Source organism: Ursus americanus, chromosome 19 (genome assembly GCF_024610735.1).
Source record: "Ursus americanus isolate L20-20 chromosome 19, mUrsAme1.1.p, whole genome shotgun sequence".
NCBI lineage: Eukaryota > Metazoa > Chordata > Mammalia > Carnivora > Ursidae > Ursus > Ursus americanus.
Window position 1 is genome coordinate 46173853 of NC_142145.1, and position 16727 is coordinate 46190579.

General features: G+C 47.2%; 1 protein-coding gene and 1 pseudogene across 3 annotated transcripts in view; one reads left to right on the forward strand and one right to left on the reverse strand.

Annotated features, from left to right (window-relative positions):
• The window catches only part of CABLES1 (Cdk5 and Abl enzyme substrate 1), a 121802-nt gene that overhangs the window by 89646 nt on the left and 15429 nt on the right, over window positions 1-16727 (reverse strand). The window lies entirely within an intron of this gene.
• Window positions 1514-15992, forward strand: LOC123782008 (histone H3.3A-like; annotated as a pseudogene).

The window sequence follows — 16727 nt, forward strand, 5'->3', positions numbered from 1 at the left end:
GGTATGTGGTCTTGGAGCCCGGAAACACTGAGCATAAAGCTCGGAGGCATCCCTGCCACCCAACCCTCCAGAGGCCCAGGTGTGGGAGAAAGGGGACAGTCAGCCTGTGTGTGCTCAGACATTCCTTCCAGCACTGAGGCTCTTGGGAGGAACATCACGCCAGATCAAAAAGCCGGCAGGCCCTGCTTACACATTTATTGTGAACATGACATACTAAGCACTCTGTAAAGGCTTCGTTGTTTTTTTTTTTTAATTTTTAAAATTTCTTTGAGAAAGAGAGAGAGCGAGCAAGCACGAGCAGGGGGGAGCAGCAGAAGCAGAGGGAGAAGCAGACTCCCCACTGAGCAAGGAGCCTGATGCTGGACTCGATCCTAGGACCCTGGGACCATTACCTGAGCTGAAGGCAGAAGCTTAACCGACTGAGCCACCCAGGCGCCCCTCTGCTAAAGGCTTTATAGACAATTTTGTGTTTATTTCTTACAATGCCCCTGCAAGGTAGGTCCTACTGACTTCCATTTTACAGATGGAGGAACCGAGGTCCCAACATGGTATGTAAGTTGCCCAAGGCCACAGAGCCAGGAGGTGGTAGGTAAGGAATGGGGCAATGTCTATGCAACACAGTCTGAGGTGGCACTTCAAAAAGGGAGATTCATTCTTGCGTCTCACCTTTTCCAGAACTATAGCTCACAACAGGTGCTCTTACAGAAGAAGGAAGGGCGCTGTCTTCCAGAGGGGAACTGGAAAGGACAGAGGGCTGCTCCGTGATCGCTCCCTCCCACAGGGCTAGCTGACCCACTCAGGGCCACCGCCAAGCCTAGGAAGGAGCCACCTACTTGGGGCCACCTGTGACCGCACAGCGACTGGCTCCAATTAGGGGAAAACCAACAGGATTTCAAAGGAGTCTCCGGAGAGCCTCTGCAGGTCACACACCACTTCAAGCGCCCTCACCACCTATGTGAGCAACACGTCTGTCCCACAATCCCTGCGAATTCTGATGAGCTCTCCAGAAGTTTGTTTCAAAAGAAGTGAAGCTCTTTCTGTTTCTGCTACCTTTGAAAGGAAGCTCTTTTAGCTTCAAACAACTTCAAAGTTTATTTTCCAATGAGAGCTATTTTGCCAAAAAAATAAAGTTTTACCCAACCAGGGAGGGATGATGGGTTTTTAAAAAATTAATTTTGGAACACAAAGCGGCTTGGTTGTTCGTTGGAGGTCTTTCCTTTGCTCCGTGACTGTGGCTGCTCAGAGCCGCACAGCAGTCAGAGAAGCTAAGACTTCGGCATCAGGGTAAAAGAAAATGGCCCCATGGGCACCTCAGGTCATGATCTCGGGGTCATGGGATCAAGCCCCAGGTCAGGCTCCACAATCAGCACAAAGTCTACTTGTCCCTCTCCCTCTGCTCTTCCCTCCACCCCACCTCTCTCTCATAAATAAAATCTTAAAAGAAAGAAAGGAAGGAAGGAAGGAAGGAAGGAAGGAAGGAAGGAAGGAAGGAAGGAAGAAAAGAAAAAAGAAAATGGCCCAAGCCAAGCAGACTGCCCATAAATCCACGGCTGGGAAAGTGCCCTGCAAACAGCTGGCCACCAAAGCCCCCGGGGGATGCACCCCCTCTACCGGCGGGGTAAAAAAAAAAAAAAAAAAACCATGGCCACAGGCCCAGGACCACGGCATTTCAGGATGTCCGTGGTTACCAGAAATCCACTGAACCTATGCTTCCGATCCAGAAGCTGCCTGTCCAGAGGCTGGTGGGGGAGATTGCCCAGGATTTCAAAACCCACCTGAGGTTTTGGGGTGCCACCACTGGCTCCCCTCAGGAGGCCAGTGAGGCACAGCTGGTGGGCTTGAGATCCTAGTCTGGGTGCCATGCGGGCTGCGAGTCACCATCACGCCCAACGACATCCCGTTGGCTCACCGGCTACGGGGAGAGAGGGCTTACGTCGAGGCAGTTTTGATGGTGTTTTGTAGTAAATTCTGTAAAATACTTTGCTTTAATTTGTGACTTTTTTGGGTAAGAAATTGTCTATAATATGTCGCATTTGTACTGAAGTCCATCTATCTTTCCCTCAGGATGACCATGAAAAGTGACTGTTCGCAGGCCTCGGTGACGTGAGAGCATCACTGCTCAGGAGCCGAGCTGCTAACATGCAGAAGGGATGCGTGATATTTCTTGCTTCTCATGATACATGTTTCCGTATGTTAACGACTTGCTGGGTAGCTATTAACGTACTAGAATTGATAAATGTGTACAGGGTCCTTCTGCAATAAAACTGGTTATGACTTGATCCAAGGGTTGAACAACTGGGGCTGTTAGGTCTGACCATCCATCACTGTGCTAGAATGTGGGCTTTTTCAAGGGGGAAGATAACACGTCTTAACCACAGTGTAACTTATAGTTTCCTTAAAAAAAAAAAAAAAAAAGTAAACCTGGCAGCTATAGAACACACTATGTGCATTTATAACGGCTATTTTTATATACTGTAGTATCAACATTTTTAAATTAAATGTTTTACGTTAGGGGCGCCTGGGTGGCACAGCGGTTAAGCGTCTGCCTTCGGCTAAGGGCGTGATCCCAGCGTTATGGGATCGAGCCCCACATCAGGCTCCTCCGCTATGAGCCTGCTTCTTCCTCTCCCGCTCCCCCTGCTTGTGTTCCCTCTCTCACTGGCTGTCTCTATCTCTGTCGAATAAATAAATAAAATCTTAAAAAAAAATAAAAAATAAAAAAATAAATGTTTTACGTTAAAAAAAAATTAACTTTGGAACCTTGGATTGGGCCACACAGCAAGCTTTACTCTTGGAACGCGAAGGCTCCATTAACAGAATAACTGTGTTTTCTGACAGACTAGGCAGCTTCTTTGTAAAAGGTCTGACATGACAGGCTTAATGTATTTAACCATAGGACCAGGTCTTTAGGTGACTGGGGCCCAGTGGAGACCTTGCATCATGGGGGCCTGTTGGGGGACTCCTCCAGCACAGATGGGCCCGTGCAAACATGTGCTGTTCTTCTGCCCTACGGAGGGCCTTGTCCTCATCGTGGGAGGCAGTGTGAAGGGAGAGCTCACCTTTGTTCTACGCCGTGCTTGCTTGCTTGCTTTTTCTTAAAGATTTTTTTATTTGAGAGAGAGAGCGCGCGCGCGCACACGAGCATTCGAGCGAGTGGGGGGAGGGGCAGAGGGTGAAAGAGTCTCAAGCAGACTCTATGCTAAGCTGAGCTCAAAGCCCGATGTGGAGTTCGATCCCATGACCTTGAGATCACGACCTGAGCCGAAACCAAGAGTTGGTTGCCCGACGGACTTGGCTACCCAGGTGCCCCCCTATGCGTTGCTTTTTTCTGCCATTAAAATTCTTTTATTGTGATAAAATATGCATAACATAAAATATGCATAACATAAAATTGCCATTTTAATCATTTTTAAGTGCACGATTTAGTGGCATGAAGTACATTCAAACTGTTGCACCATCATTAGCACCATCCATCTCTAGAAATTTTTCATCCAACACTGAAACTCAATGCTCTTATTAAACACTAACTTCCTAGTCCTCCCCACAGGCAACCGCCATCCTATTTTCTGTCTCTGTGATTTTGATTTCTTAGGTACTTCACGTAATTGGAATCATTCGGCATCTATACTTCTGTCTGGCCCATTTCACTTAGCACAATGTCCTCAAAGGTCATCCACGTAGTGCATGTGTCCGAATTCCCTTCCTTTTTAAAGCTCAATAGTGGTATACACCACAATTTGGTTGAGACATTCATCCGTCGATGGATTTGTGGGTTGCTTTGGCTATTGTGAATAATGCTGCAATGAACATGAGTGGGGTTTGAGTTCCAAGCCTGTTTTTCTTTTTTTTTTTTTCTTTTTTTTTTTGCTCTTAAAGGGCAAACTGGTCTCAGTCCCATCAAATGCCTCAGGAGTTGCCCCTGGGTGACCCTCAGGTGTGAAAGGGCAGAGGGAGTCCCAGAAGCTGCCACCGTCTGTCCTGCCCACACAGCCGCGGGTGTCACCCAGAGAGCTGCCAGCTCAGCTCTACGGTGTTTATGAGAAACTGTCTATTGCTTCTAAGCGTGGGAATGGACGGAACGGCACAAGCCCTTGCACGCCCGGCATCCTTCCGCGCCCCCAGACACACCCTTCCCTCCGATGAGGCAAAGCTCCCTGCTGAGCTCTCCCCGGGGCATACCTTGGGCTTTAGGGGCTCTGGTTTGGAATGGCCCCTTCCCTCCTCCCTCCTGCCCGCCCCTCTCTGCAGAGCCCCTCCTTGCTCCCAGGCATTGCTCGGTCACTGCAGCGTCCTGGCAGATCTTCTGGTCCACCTCTCCTAAGTGATTCACAGGTCCCTAAGTCCAGGACTAACGCACCTTCCATGCACAATAACTACCTATTAAATCACTGAACAAAGTAATCAGCACCTCAAAACCCCCCAAAACAATGAGCACCAAATTAACACTATGCGAACAAACAACGTACAGACAGAATCTAAACCAATATGATTTCCATTCGGACGGACGGCACCTTTGCTGGCCTTTTAAGGGCTAGTATTTTGAAAGAACTAATAAAACTGCAGAAAGGGAGGCATCTGGTAAATAAAACAGACCCTGAATCTCCAAACAGCTCTTGAAACAATTGGCCTGCTGCTGGCCTGAGGACTCGCAGTGGGGGTGTCGTGGGGACGGTCCCAGGCGCACACAGGTTTCCAGCCATGTGAGAGGAAACATCCCCAAGTCTCCCAAAGAAGTCTGGAAAGTTTTCATTTTTTTAAGTGGAAAAAAAAAAAAAAGACGTGGAATTGAAATTACCATTAAGCAAACATACAAATATTAAAAGCATATTCCCAGGAGATTAGGGAAAATAATTTCCGCTGATAGTGATCTTGAGATTAGTTTTATGGAGTGACTCGAGCACCAGGCAATGAATGAGCGGTCTGGTTTCTATTTCCAGCTTCCCCCAGCCTGGTTAAGTCATTCGGACCTAACTTCTCCTTGTTTTTTTTCTACCGCAAAACGAGGGGGATACCACCCTTGCTCCTCCATTAAGATCTTCAGCAGAGAACTCATACTCGACACAGAAGCCGCAGGACACCTGACTCTGGCAGGGGCGCCAGGGAGAGAACCCACTACGTTTCTGAGAATGGACTGCTACACAGGCAGTGACGGTCACATGCAGGGTGTGATTTCATGACAAGGGAGGGTGCTCGCAATGTCTTACTCAGTGACAAAAGGCAACTTACAGAACAGTGGGTACAGTTTTGGCCCCGGTATTTAAAAAGAGAGAATATATGGGGCGCCTGGGTGGCTCAGTCGTTAAGCGTCTGCCTTCAGCTCAGGGCATGATCCCAGAGTCCTGGGATCGAGCCCCACATCAGGCTCCTCTGCTGGGAGCCTGCTTCTTCCTCTCCCACTCCCCCTACTTGTGTTCCCTCTCTCACTGGCTGTCTCTCTCTCTGTCAGATAAATAAATAAAATCTTAAAAAAAAAATTAAAATTAAAAAAAGATAAGAGAGAATATACACATATACCGTAACAGGTAATAACGGGTCCGTGTGTGGGCGTGTCCTACCCTAAAACATTAACTGGTCATCTCCGGGTGATAGGTTTATGGGTAATATGAATTTCTGCTTCTTCTAAATGTCTCACACAGGTATTCTTATCAGAAAAAAAACAAAACAAAACATAGTTTTGGGAAATGATGTATCAATGGTATTTAGAGAGATATAAATATGTACTGTTACGGTATTCTGGGTAGTATTAAGGTATCGATTGGTTCCATTACTGAAAAAAACAGGGGGAACGGGCAAGAAATAAAATAGAAGGTTGATAAGATAGCCCATTAGGATTCTTAGCCAGTTGCTTGCACACACATGGAAAAAAAAATCCCTAGAATTGCTTCTTTCCAGTAGACAGGAAATCAGTCATTTCCCTTGAAATGTGAACTTTCATGCATCAAGTTTGATGAGGAATCATTGCATTCAAACCCACCTTCCCCTTCCCTTTGTAAATCACCCCTTATGAGAGATTGCTTCTAGATGGGTGGGGGGAAAACAAAGCAAAATCTTTTTTTTTTTTTTAAAGATTTTATTTATTTGACAGAGACAGAGATAGCCAGCGAGAGAGGGAACACAAGCAGGGGGAGTGGGAGAGGAAGAAGCAGGCTCATAGCGGAGGAGCCTGATATGGGGCTCGATCCCATAACGCCGGGATCACGCCCTGAGCCGAAGGCAGACGCTTAACTGCTGTGCCACCCAGGCGCCCCGACAAAGCAAAATCTTGAGTGTGATTTATACCCACATTCATAGCAGTATTCACAATAGCCTAAAAGTAGAAACAACCTGAATGTCCATCAATGGATGAATAAGCAAAATGTGGAATATACACACAATGGAATATTATTCAGTTTTAAAAAGGAAGGAGATTCTAACACATGCACAACATGGATGGACGTTATGCTGAATGAAATAAGCCAGTTATCGAAGGCACCTTTTATAGCGGGGCCTGTGTGGCTCAGTCCGTTAAGCATCCGACTCTTGATTTCGGCTCAGGTCATCATCTCAGGATCATGAGATTCTCTCTTTCCCTTGCCCTCTGCCCCTCTAACCACTCTCACTAACTTTAAAAAAAAAAAAAAAAAAGCAAATACAGTATGATTCCACTTATACGGGACACCCAGAACAGGCAAATTCCGGAACAGAAAACAGAATCGTGGTATTCGGGGGCTGGGGAGAAGGGGTAATGAAGAGTTATTATTTAATGGGTACAGAGTTAGAGTCTCGCAAGATGCAAAGAGTTCTGGTGATGGACCACAAAACAACGTGAATGTACTTAGTATCACTGACCTGTACGCCTACAAACGGCGAAGACGGCAAATTCTGTTATGTAAAGCTTAGGCATGTGGGTTTACACTCCCTGTTCAGTTCGTTTCCAGATACAGGGCGCAATTTCTGACGCACAGAAACCTATCTTTTCCCGACATCACATCCGTCCTTCAGCAGAGGCTGGCCTGTAGTTAAATCTAACACGGGAAAAGAATCTCATTCCCGCTTCTGCAACTGGCCACTCAGGTAGAGAGGCTTAAAAAAATACACCGGAAAACACGCAGCCCGCATGGGGCCCACACACTGGCCCACGCTGCCAGCTGATGTGGGGGCCCGGGAGGTCAGGCTGCACACTCGCCCCAGGCCATCGTGATGACGACACTGGCCTATGTCAACCTGGCGGGTGGGGGGCCTGGCCAACAACAACACAGTCATGGGCTAACGGGAGACAGCCTCACCCTAACTTGCAGGGTGAAATGAAGCGTTCATATCCGAGTTCATCTTCGTATCTAGAGCTGAAAGAGCCTTTAGATGCTTCCAGGGAGAGTGGCGCTCGAGACGACAGAATGTTTCTGAAATAATTCTACTTCCTTATCATGATGGTCCCTCCAAAACAGTGCGATGAAAGACACCTCCCCCCCAACCCCCCGGGGCTGCAGAGCCCCGAGGGCAGCACGCATACCAGATAAGAAACCAGACTCCATACCCTGGCTGGCCGTCTGGGCTCAAATGCCAGCTCCGGAACTTCTCAGCCCTGGGATCTTAGATCACTCTGACATCTCACTCTGTACCACCTCCCTGGGTGAGTTCACCCTCTCCACCCCTCTCCCTTGGCCTTGAACACCTGCTGATGATGCCGAAATCTGTTTGACCAACCTGCCTCCCTTTGGAGCTCCAGGACCCTGTGTGCCCATCTGCCTTCCTTAAACCCCCACGTGGCATTCTCACGGGCAGCTCAGACTTCCTGCACCAAAGTCAACTTTTTCCTCCTCCCCCATTAAACCAGTCCCCCTTGATCTGCCCCACCTCAGTTTCTGGTACCAAGAAGCCAAGTCACAAACCCAGGACTCATCTTTGACTCCCCTCCCCAACACGTCCACATTCAGCAGCAATAAGTACTGCCCAGTATATTTCTGAAATAAAAAACCCCGATTCCCCAGCCTGATTATGGCCTGTCTCCTCATTTCCTGGGTAGCCAATGCGAACTAACCAGACCTTGCTGCTCTGGGCTTCAAATCCACTGAGTGTCTCCCACTGCACTAAGAAGAAACTATAGACCCTTTAAGGAAACCCACAAGACACAAAAAGTCTAGTCCATCTCTCCCCTCTGACCCCATAATTCTCAGCCACACTGGCCTTCTTTCATTTCTTCCCCCAAATGGGATCTCGGAACATGTCATTATTCCCTCTGCTGTCCTTAACTCTTTCCCACACACTCGTCACATTCTGGTGGCTTCTCTTCCAGTTGGTGAAGACACCTCCTTCAAGAAGCCTTCCTTGACTCCACCCAATGGAAGCTGTTCTCTCTCCTCCATTAATCTCTTCCACAGCCCACATTCTCTTCTTCCAGGGCACTTATCACATCTTATACCCATATTTGTACTTACTTACTTACTTCTCTTAATTGTCTGCATCCTGTCCAGAACACTCAGTTCCCTGAGGGTGAGAACCAATGACATTTTGTTCAACCCCCTATGCCCAGCCCCCAGCAAATATGTTTACTCAACAGACATTTCCTGAAAGAATGAGCCTAAGGAAAACAAATGTCAGGTACATGCCTCTTTTATGCTAAGTGTCTGGAAGGACATCACGACATTAAACAGCTGGCTTCTAAGCTAACAATATCTTGCTTAAAAAGAATGTAACACACCCAGCAATCATTAGAGGTGATTATCTAGATTATAAAAATTTGCTTGCAAAGGATTTATCACAATTATTTTTTGAGTCTTCTTGATACTTTACATACGTATGTGGTTCTTTCTTCGCATTAAATGAAAAAAAAAAAAAGCAATTCACAAACACGTAAAGCATGATACCACTCACAAAATCAGCGTACACATATGCAGGCACCAGCCCGCGCACACGTCCTTGAACTCTGTGAGAGCGGGGTCTGTGTCCACTCCTGTGTCCGCTCTAGTCCCTGTCGCAGAGCTCAGGCCCGACAAACAGGGCACGGAGAGGGGAAGAAAGATGGAACCCCACCCCAGGAGTCCCACCGAGGTGCCAGCAGTAATGGGGTGACAGGTGGTTGGACTCAGGCCCCGTCACTCATTCTGAACACGTAAATCATTTAGATACAACTCTTCTCAAACACGGACTCCCAAAAAGCATCAGTAAAGTGTTTCATCAGGAAGTGGGAAGGCGAAACGTAACAGATAAAGTGAGAGGTGGTTTGGGGTTGGTTTTTTCCCCATTTTGCAAAGCAAAATTTTCATCGCAGTCCACACGGGCCCGTCGGTGTTGAGAAGGGCCCTTCACCGGGCTGGCTGGCTCGGTTAGTAGCGCACGCAACTCTTGATCTCAGGGTTGGGGGTTCCAGCAGTGTACAGATGACTTAAAAATAAAATCTTTTAAAAAAGAAGGAGGGGCCTTCACCGACAAGGGCGTCTCGGGATGAAGACCCGACAGGACACAGGGCCCCTGCAAAGGATGTCTGGGGACCATCTGGGGGAATGCCCGGGACCACCTCCCCGCCAACACCAGGCCCTCTGCTGACGGCAGCCAACAGATGGGCGGAGGTCCCTCCAGGAAGGGCCAGCTGGACAGCCGGGCTGGAGAGACGGGCCACGGCCGCAGCACTCAGGACAGCACACAACAGCGTGGCGTCCCCTGCGCCGCGCCCGGGCCGAGGGCTTGCAAGAGAAAACTGCAAGATGACTTTGCCCGTGTCTTTCCCCATGTCTCATCAAGACTAGTAATCCATCACCAAAACACCTCTTTAAAAATCAACGCATCTGGGGCGCCTGAGTGGCTCAGTCGTTGAGCGTCTGCCTTCGGCTCAGGGCGTGATCCCAGAGTCCCGGGATCGAGCCCCACATCAGGCTCGTCTGCTGGGAGCCTGCTTCTTCCTCTCCCACTCCCCCGGCTTGTGTTCCCTCTCTCGCTGGCTGTCTCTCTGTCAAATAAATAGAATCTTTAAAAAAATAAAATAAAAATCAACGCATCTTTTTGAATTGGGAGAATTGCTTGGGAGATCTTCTCTTATTTAGGCAATTTCAAAGGAGCCACAGATAAGAATTACCTTACAATTCTCCAGAGACACGAAAGCGTCCCACCTGCCCTGTGAAGCTATTTAAACTTCACAATGAGTTTTAAAAAAAAAAAAAAAAAGTTAAACCGATAATTTTCTCTATACAGATCTTTCAACGAAATGAAAAAAAAATCAAATTCTTTCGAGAAAAATATAAAGAACCTCTGTAACACAGCAGACTAATTTTAGTCTCGCTAGGAGCAACCACCTTTTGTCTGTGCATGTGTTTTAATTATTTATTTTTGAACTTAAACAGATGTCTTTTATAAACTCACACAGCCAGGATCATCTGACTGGAATCTATTCAGCAGTGTTATCTCTCACCGTCGCCTCAGGCTGAGCAAACACAGACTCTGAAGAAAGAATCACTTGTTCACTGATAAAAAAGTGTGTACAGTAGAGGAAAGCAGTCTAAGGGAAAAGGTCTACTTAAAACCTGTCACGAAACACTTGCAGATAGGAAAGGTGCCCTTTGCTCTTAATAGGAGTTTTCAAACAAGAGGACTCCATATTATAGTATGAGCTTGTATCGTGAATGCGAGCAGGTAAAAGTTTACTATTAGATAGTAGGACAAATATGACCTCAGGTCTGCAATTTTTTTAAGCAAATAACAGAAAGGCCCCCCTCAACCTCCCTCCAGGGCTGCAAAGTTCCAAACCCTATTTCCACAGAGCAAACAGGAATCTCCTACGTGGCTCTCACAGTCTACGGCCCTACGCCCCTGCTCCTGACAGAAGCACCCCCTGGAAAAGATGAATTTTGTGAGACCTGGGTCCATGGCGGGGGGGGGGGGGGGGGGGGGGATGGAGAAATGCAGAAAGTAACTTGACTGCCCCAGACTGGGGCTTCCAGGGGCGCCTGGATGGCTCAGTCGTTAAGCATCTGCCTTCGGCTCAGGTCATGATCCCAGGGTCCAGGGATCAAGCCCAGCGTGGGCTCCCTGCTCAGTGAGAAGCCTGCTTCTCCCTTTCCCACTCCTGCTTGTGTTCCCTCTCTCATTGTGTCTCTGTCAAATAAAATCTTTAAAAAAAAAAAAAAAGGGGGGGGCTTCCAGAGAAAAAAGAATCAGTTTTTCCAAACGACTACCATACCATTTAATTGTACAGATGTGGAAATAACGCTACGTCCTTTGCAATTATCTTCTGCTGGTGACAGAAAAGGTGCCAAGGAAATGGGCTGGCGGCCTGATGTCTGTTTAGAAAGGTATAGATCCAATGGGTCCGGGGATGGCTTCCGTGTGGGGACCCTCCACACGATGTGGCGTCTCCATGCGTGTGAGGCACACAACTGCTTTTTGCTGACATCTCTGCTAGATGCTGAGTAGCAGAAGGACGGAGAGAAAAACTCGGGCAGTTTTAAATCCACTTTAGTAGCTGTAAAGATGGAGATTTTAGGGTGACACGGAAATGTGCTCTTTATATGCCTTAATCATGCTCGGCCTTGGGACATCTCATGTTCTTGTCTTCTCTTACTTGAATGTTCACGGGCAGGGACGATTAAACCCAGCAGGTGCCCACTAATATTTGCTCATCTGATCAGCTGTCCACTCACCAAAAATGACACAGACTTGACAAAAGTCTGTTTACTTTGCTGACTGCTGACAGTCACACTGGATAAATAAAGCACTAAAACAGATTTTCCAGGTCTGAACTATGTCACCGAAATGGATCAAAAGGACTGGAAAATTGCAAAATCTCCTCTTGGCTCTGGGCCATGCAATTACAACCATACGTTACCATTTGCCTAATTTCTAGAGTCATCGTTGACTGACTCGACACGAATTTCCTGAGTCCCTATCCTGCTAACCGATAATCACAGCGAACACACGGAGGGTTACAGTGTGCCGGGCACAGATCTAAGCACTAAACATGAACTAATTCACATAATTTTCACATTAACCCCACACAGCGGGTGTTCATACTATTTTTATTTTACAAACGAGGAAACCAAGAGTCAGAAAGGTTTTACTTGACTTATAAAGTACCCCAAGTCACACAGGTAGTGAGTAGCAAAGCCAGGATTCAAACAGGGTCCTGGGATCGAGCCCTGCATCGGGCTCCCTGCTCAGGGGGGAGTCTGCTTCTCCCTCTCCCCCTGCCGCTCCCCCTTGCGCATGCTCGTTCCCTCTCTCTGTCTCAAATAAATAAAATCTTTTTTAAAAAAAATACGATGTCAGCATTCCGACTCTACCGTTTGAAGCACTCGTCCCATCTTGCACCTACACCCGTCTGCACGGCTCTGTGGGAAGAAAATGGTGTCAGAGCCAGAAAACTCAGATTCGGCTGGGATGCTGGGCCCCAGAGGCACGTCGAGGCTCGGGTTCTTGGTTTCCTCAATAAAGGGAAGACAATAAAGTCAGCCCTGCCCCCATCAAGGGTGTTATCAGGAATAACTAGAAGAACACATGGGGCAGGCCTCTGTAAAACAGAAAACACACCCCAAGACACGCCAGTCTTGGGAAGCCTCCGGCACACAGCACGCACTTAATAAATACACACAGAAAGGACAGTCGGTTCTCCTTATTTGCAGATTCCGTAGCCGTGAATTCACTGACTTGCTAAAATTTATTTGTAACCCCCCAAATCCCTGCTTCCCATGCTTTTGCCGTCATTCATGGCCATGTGCACCGGCAGAGGAGGGAGAATTTCAACCAGCTGAGGTGACAAGGCGAGGCGCTGCCTTCCTGTCTCCACTCTCATACTGTAAACAGGTGTCCTTTTCGAGGTACTTTCAGCGCCACATTTTTTGCATTTTTATTGGTGATTTTACTGTTTAAAATGCTCCCCGCCCCCACCCGCCTGGCAAAGAATTGAAGTGCTATTTAGTGTTAAGTGCAAGATGGCAGTAACGTGCCCAAGGGACAAACATGTGTCTGAGAGAAGCTCCGCTGGGGCGTGAGCGACTGTGGGCTGTGCATTCAATGTTAATGAGTTAAGTGTCTAGTAAGGTATCTTCACACAGAAACACACAGAAAACAAGGTCACGCATTGACTGACTGACGAAAATCAGAAAACCAGAGGCTCCCAGGAGCCCACCTCTCCCTCCCCCTCGGAGAGACCGTCCAGCGCTCGGTGCCTGCAGCTAGCTCGGCATTCACGGAGACTTGACGACTTCACAGAACAGGACTACCGCAAGACCCTTGAACATAGGTCTCAACTTTGGCGGGGGGCGGGGGGTCTATTTATACATGGATTTTTTATTTATTTATATTTTTACTATACCGTGCTGTAATTTTATTTTCTGTTCCTTACAATTTTCTTAATAACATTTTCTTTCCTCTTGCTTCCTTTATTGTTAGAATTTGGTATATAATACATATACAAAATGTGTGTTAATTGACTATGTTATCAGTAAGGCTTCTGGTCAATAGCAGGCTATTAGTTAAGATTTTAGGGAGTCAAAGTTATATGCAGATTTTTGACTATATGGGGAGTCAGCGCTCTTAACCTCCACATTGTTCAAGGGTCAACCGTATAAGCCAAAAATGTTATACTAAAAATTCATTCCTGTAGAGTAGAGGCAGCTAACATAGGAGGACAAAGTTGGGGTGCTGAGCTCTAAAGAGGAAATGTAGAAGTACTTGGATCAGCCAGTCTTGGCCCCCTCTAGGTCTCCGTCCATAGCTGAGAAGCCTTTGACCAACATTAGCCCCAGTGTGCAGGGGCAAGAGCTCCCATCCTTTTGTTCCAACATACATGCAGCTCAGGAGTGCACGGCAGCCTCACCTCTGGGCCTCTGCAAGGTCCCTTCTAGTCCATCTGAAAGCTTGGCCCCTATAGGAAATACCAAGGCCCATCTGGAGGCCATGGAGTGACCTCACTCCATTCCACTCCTGCAATCCTCCAGCCACCCGGATCTGATATTCCTCCAATCCAGACTCAGCCTCAGAGAGTGATTCTCACCAGAGTCTGACAGCATCCAAGGTGCGGAGCCAGAATTCAGACTCAGCTCTCCCAGTCATCCCGGCAGCCCTCCAACAACTCAAAATGGAAAAATCAGCATATATTCTTACACGGCAGCACCTTTTAGAAAGCATTCAGGGAACACAGCAGAGGTGTCAGGCCATTCAAAACCCATTCTATAAGTCATTCAAATGCCAGCAAGAAAAACGGCCTAGAGGATAAGGGAACACTGTTGAGTCCAAACCTAAGACCGAAAACTAAAAGCTACTTTTTTTTTTTTTTTAAACCATAGGGGAAAGTGTACAAGCCACCCTATGAGCCTGGGGTCCTGCCACATGGAGACCAGATGAGGCCAGCTGCCCCAGACAGAAGTGCTCTTGTGCTTCTCCTCTGACCTGAGGTTGAAGGGAATGGAAATGGAACTCCTAGCTCTGGACACGGTTACACGAGGCTGAGCTAGCTCCCAGCGCAAGTGGGAGATGCCAATGTTAATAAAATATCACCTCAATTACTTTTGCCAGGGTTATAAAAAGAAACTGGAGACTTCCTCCCTTGGGCATCTTCTGCTAATTGCCATTTATAAAAGTTCTGTTTGCTAGGCCTGGAATATGCATTATTTTCCCTTTGAAAACAAAAAGAAACTTCTAAAATATCAATCAGCATTCCAAATGGCAAAGTGATTTGTTTTCCAACTCACACTCTCCCGGATCAGCTCGGGAGTCTGTCTGAAATGCAGGCATCTGGTAACAATTTGTGACAATATAAAATCAAAGCTGAACTCCTGTGTAAATTTTTTTTTTTTTTTTTAGCCCAGATTTCACCAGCCTGCACGTATCTTATCCATTTCCTTATATTCCAGTCTTGACTTTTATTTTCCTGGCTCCAAAAGAACTAGAGTCACACATAACGAACGTCACACCTCTTAATAAGCTTTACAGGCTAAATTCTTTCCAGCTCCGTGAAATGCAGCTCGCAAGGAGGGTGTATCTAGATTGGGCGACCAGACTGAAATATATCATTCCCATCTCTTCCAATCTGCCTGGCCTCAATTATTCACTTGCATTTGGAGCAAATAGGGCTGAATAAACAAGTCTGGTGTAATCACTCTATCTACACATAGCTGCTCCCCGCTGACACCTCCGGAGTCAAACACGGGCTGAATCGGTAAATGACACGAACATCAGCGTATATTCTTAGACAGTGTAAGTGTCGAACAGTACGAGTGTCAAGAAATACCACCCGGATCCTCAGACAGAACGCGTTTTGCTCAGGAAGGGTCACAAAACTTGTTTGGATAAAACGGCGCACGTGTCAAAGGCAATAAAGCACCGTAGCTCTCCCGTAGCGTGGTCTCGCGGGTGACACAGGATCCCTGCTCTGCCGAGCTCTACGTGACTCGGCGGGAAAACCAGCTCCCCAGACTTCAGTGCCCTCGTTTACAGGGTGATGGCAGCCCCTCCGAGATATGCAGAGCACCAGCAGACTGTAAGGGATGCAGTAATCACATCGGATATTAACCGAGAACGATGCGCCAGGCACTGTGCTGAGTGCACTACAGAAATCACTGGGTTTAATCTTGGCAGTCATCCTGCGAGGTGTCTTGATTATTACAGGCTGTTTCCGTCCTCTTTACAGATGAGAGCGGAGTTCCACGGGGATTACAGAATCTCCCCAAGCTCACACCCAGGAAATGGCAGATCTGGGATGTGAAGCGATTTCCATATGGCTCCAGAGCTCAGAATGTCAATGTTCCGTAAACATGCCAGTAGGATGAAAGACACCAATAAAACAAGAAAAAGATGTAATTGTGCTGAAATATTAACACGGCATCGCGACCTTACTCTGAATCACGGGGCAAGTACAAAGTCACCCTGACCCTGCTTCCCTGTTTAGCTCCTGCAGCCGACCAATCTTCGAGATTCGCAGCGGCGGCTCCTTTTCTCCTGGAGAGCGTATCTTCACCCTCCATGTTCCAGATCACTCAGACCTCAGCACCCGGCAACAAGCTGCAAATATGCACAAGCTCAACTAGGAATTGTTTGGAAAACCTTAGGGTCTCACTCAAGGATATATTTTTCTTTGATAAAAATAAATGATGGGTCTTTAACTAAAATTAAATGAATAAAATCTGACAGGGTATTCTTTTTTGAAATTGATACACTCAATATTTACCTGAAAAGATAATTATTAGAATTTTTAGGCCAAAGAACTTGGGAACAAGCATAAAACTTCAGATCATCTCTAAGCAGAAACGTCCTTCTCCACGTTGGAAGAAAAAGGAAAATGCATCTTCACTCACAAAGTTTTTATGACCCTACAGATATGTCACTTCAAACTATCTGGGGATTTTGTAAAAGAATAAGGTGGGGGGAGAGGGGGGCACAGAGACAGTGAGAAGAAAGAGGGTCATCTTCAGGTCTGTACTTTTTTTTTAAGATTTTATTTATTTAGTTGAGAGAGACAGCGAGAGAGAACATGAGCAGGGGGAGGGGTAAAGGGAGTGGAAGAAGCAGACTCCCCGCCGAGCAGGGAGCCCAATACGGGGCTCAATCCCGGGACCTCAGGATCATGATCTGAGCTGAAGGCAGATGCTCAACCAACCGAGACACCCAGGCGCCTCTACAATTCTTCTCTTTCACCTCATAGCATTGGATCATGCCCATGCCCTCCTCCCTACCCCAGGGACAGCACTGCCATCCCATCAATCCACACACTAGAAATCAGAGTGTGTCCCTGGATGCCCCCATCTCACTCACCCTCAGAGCCA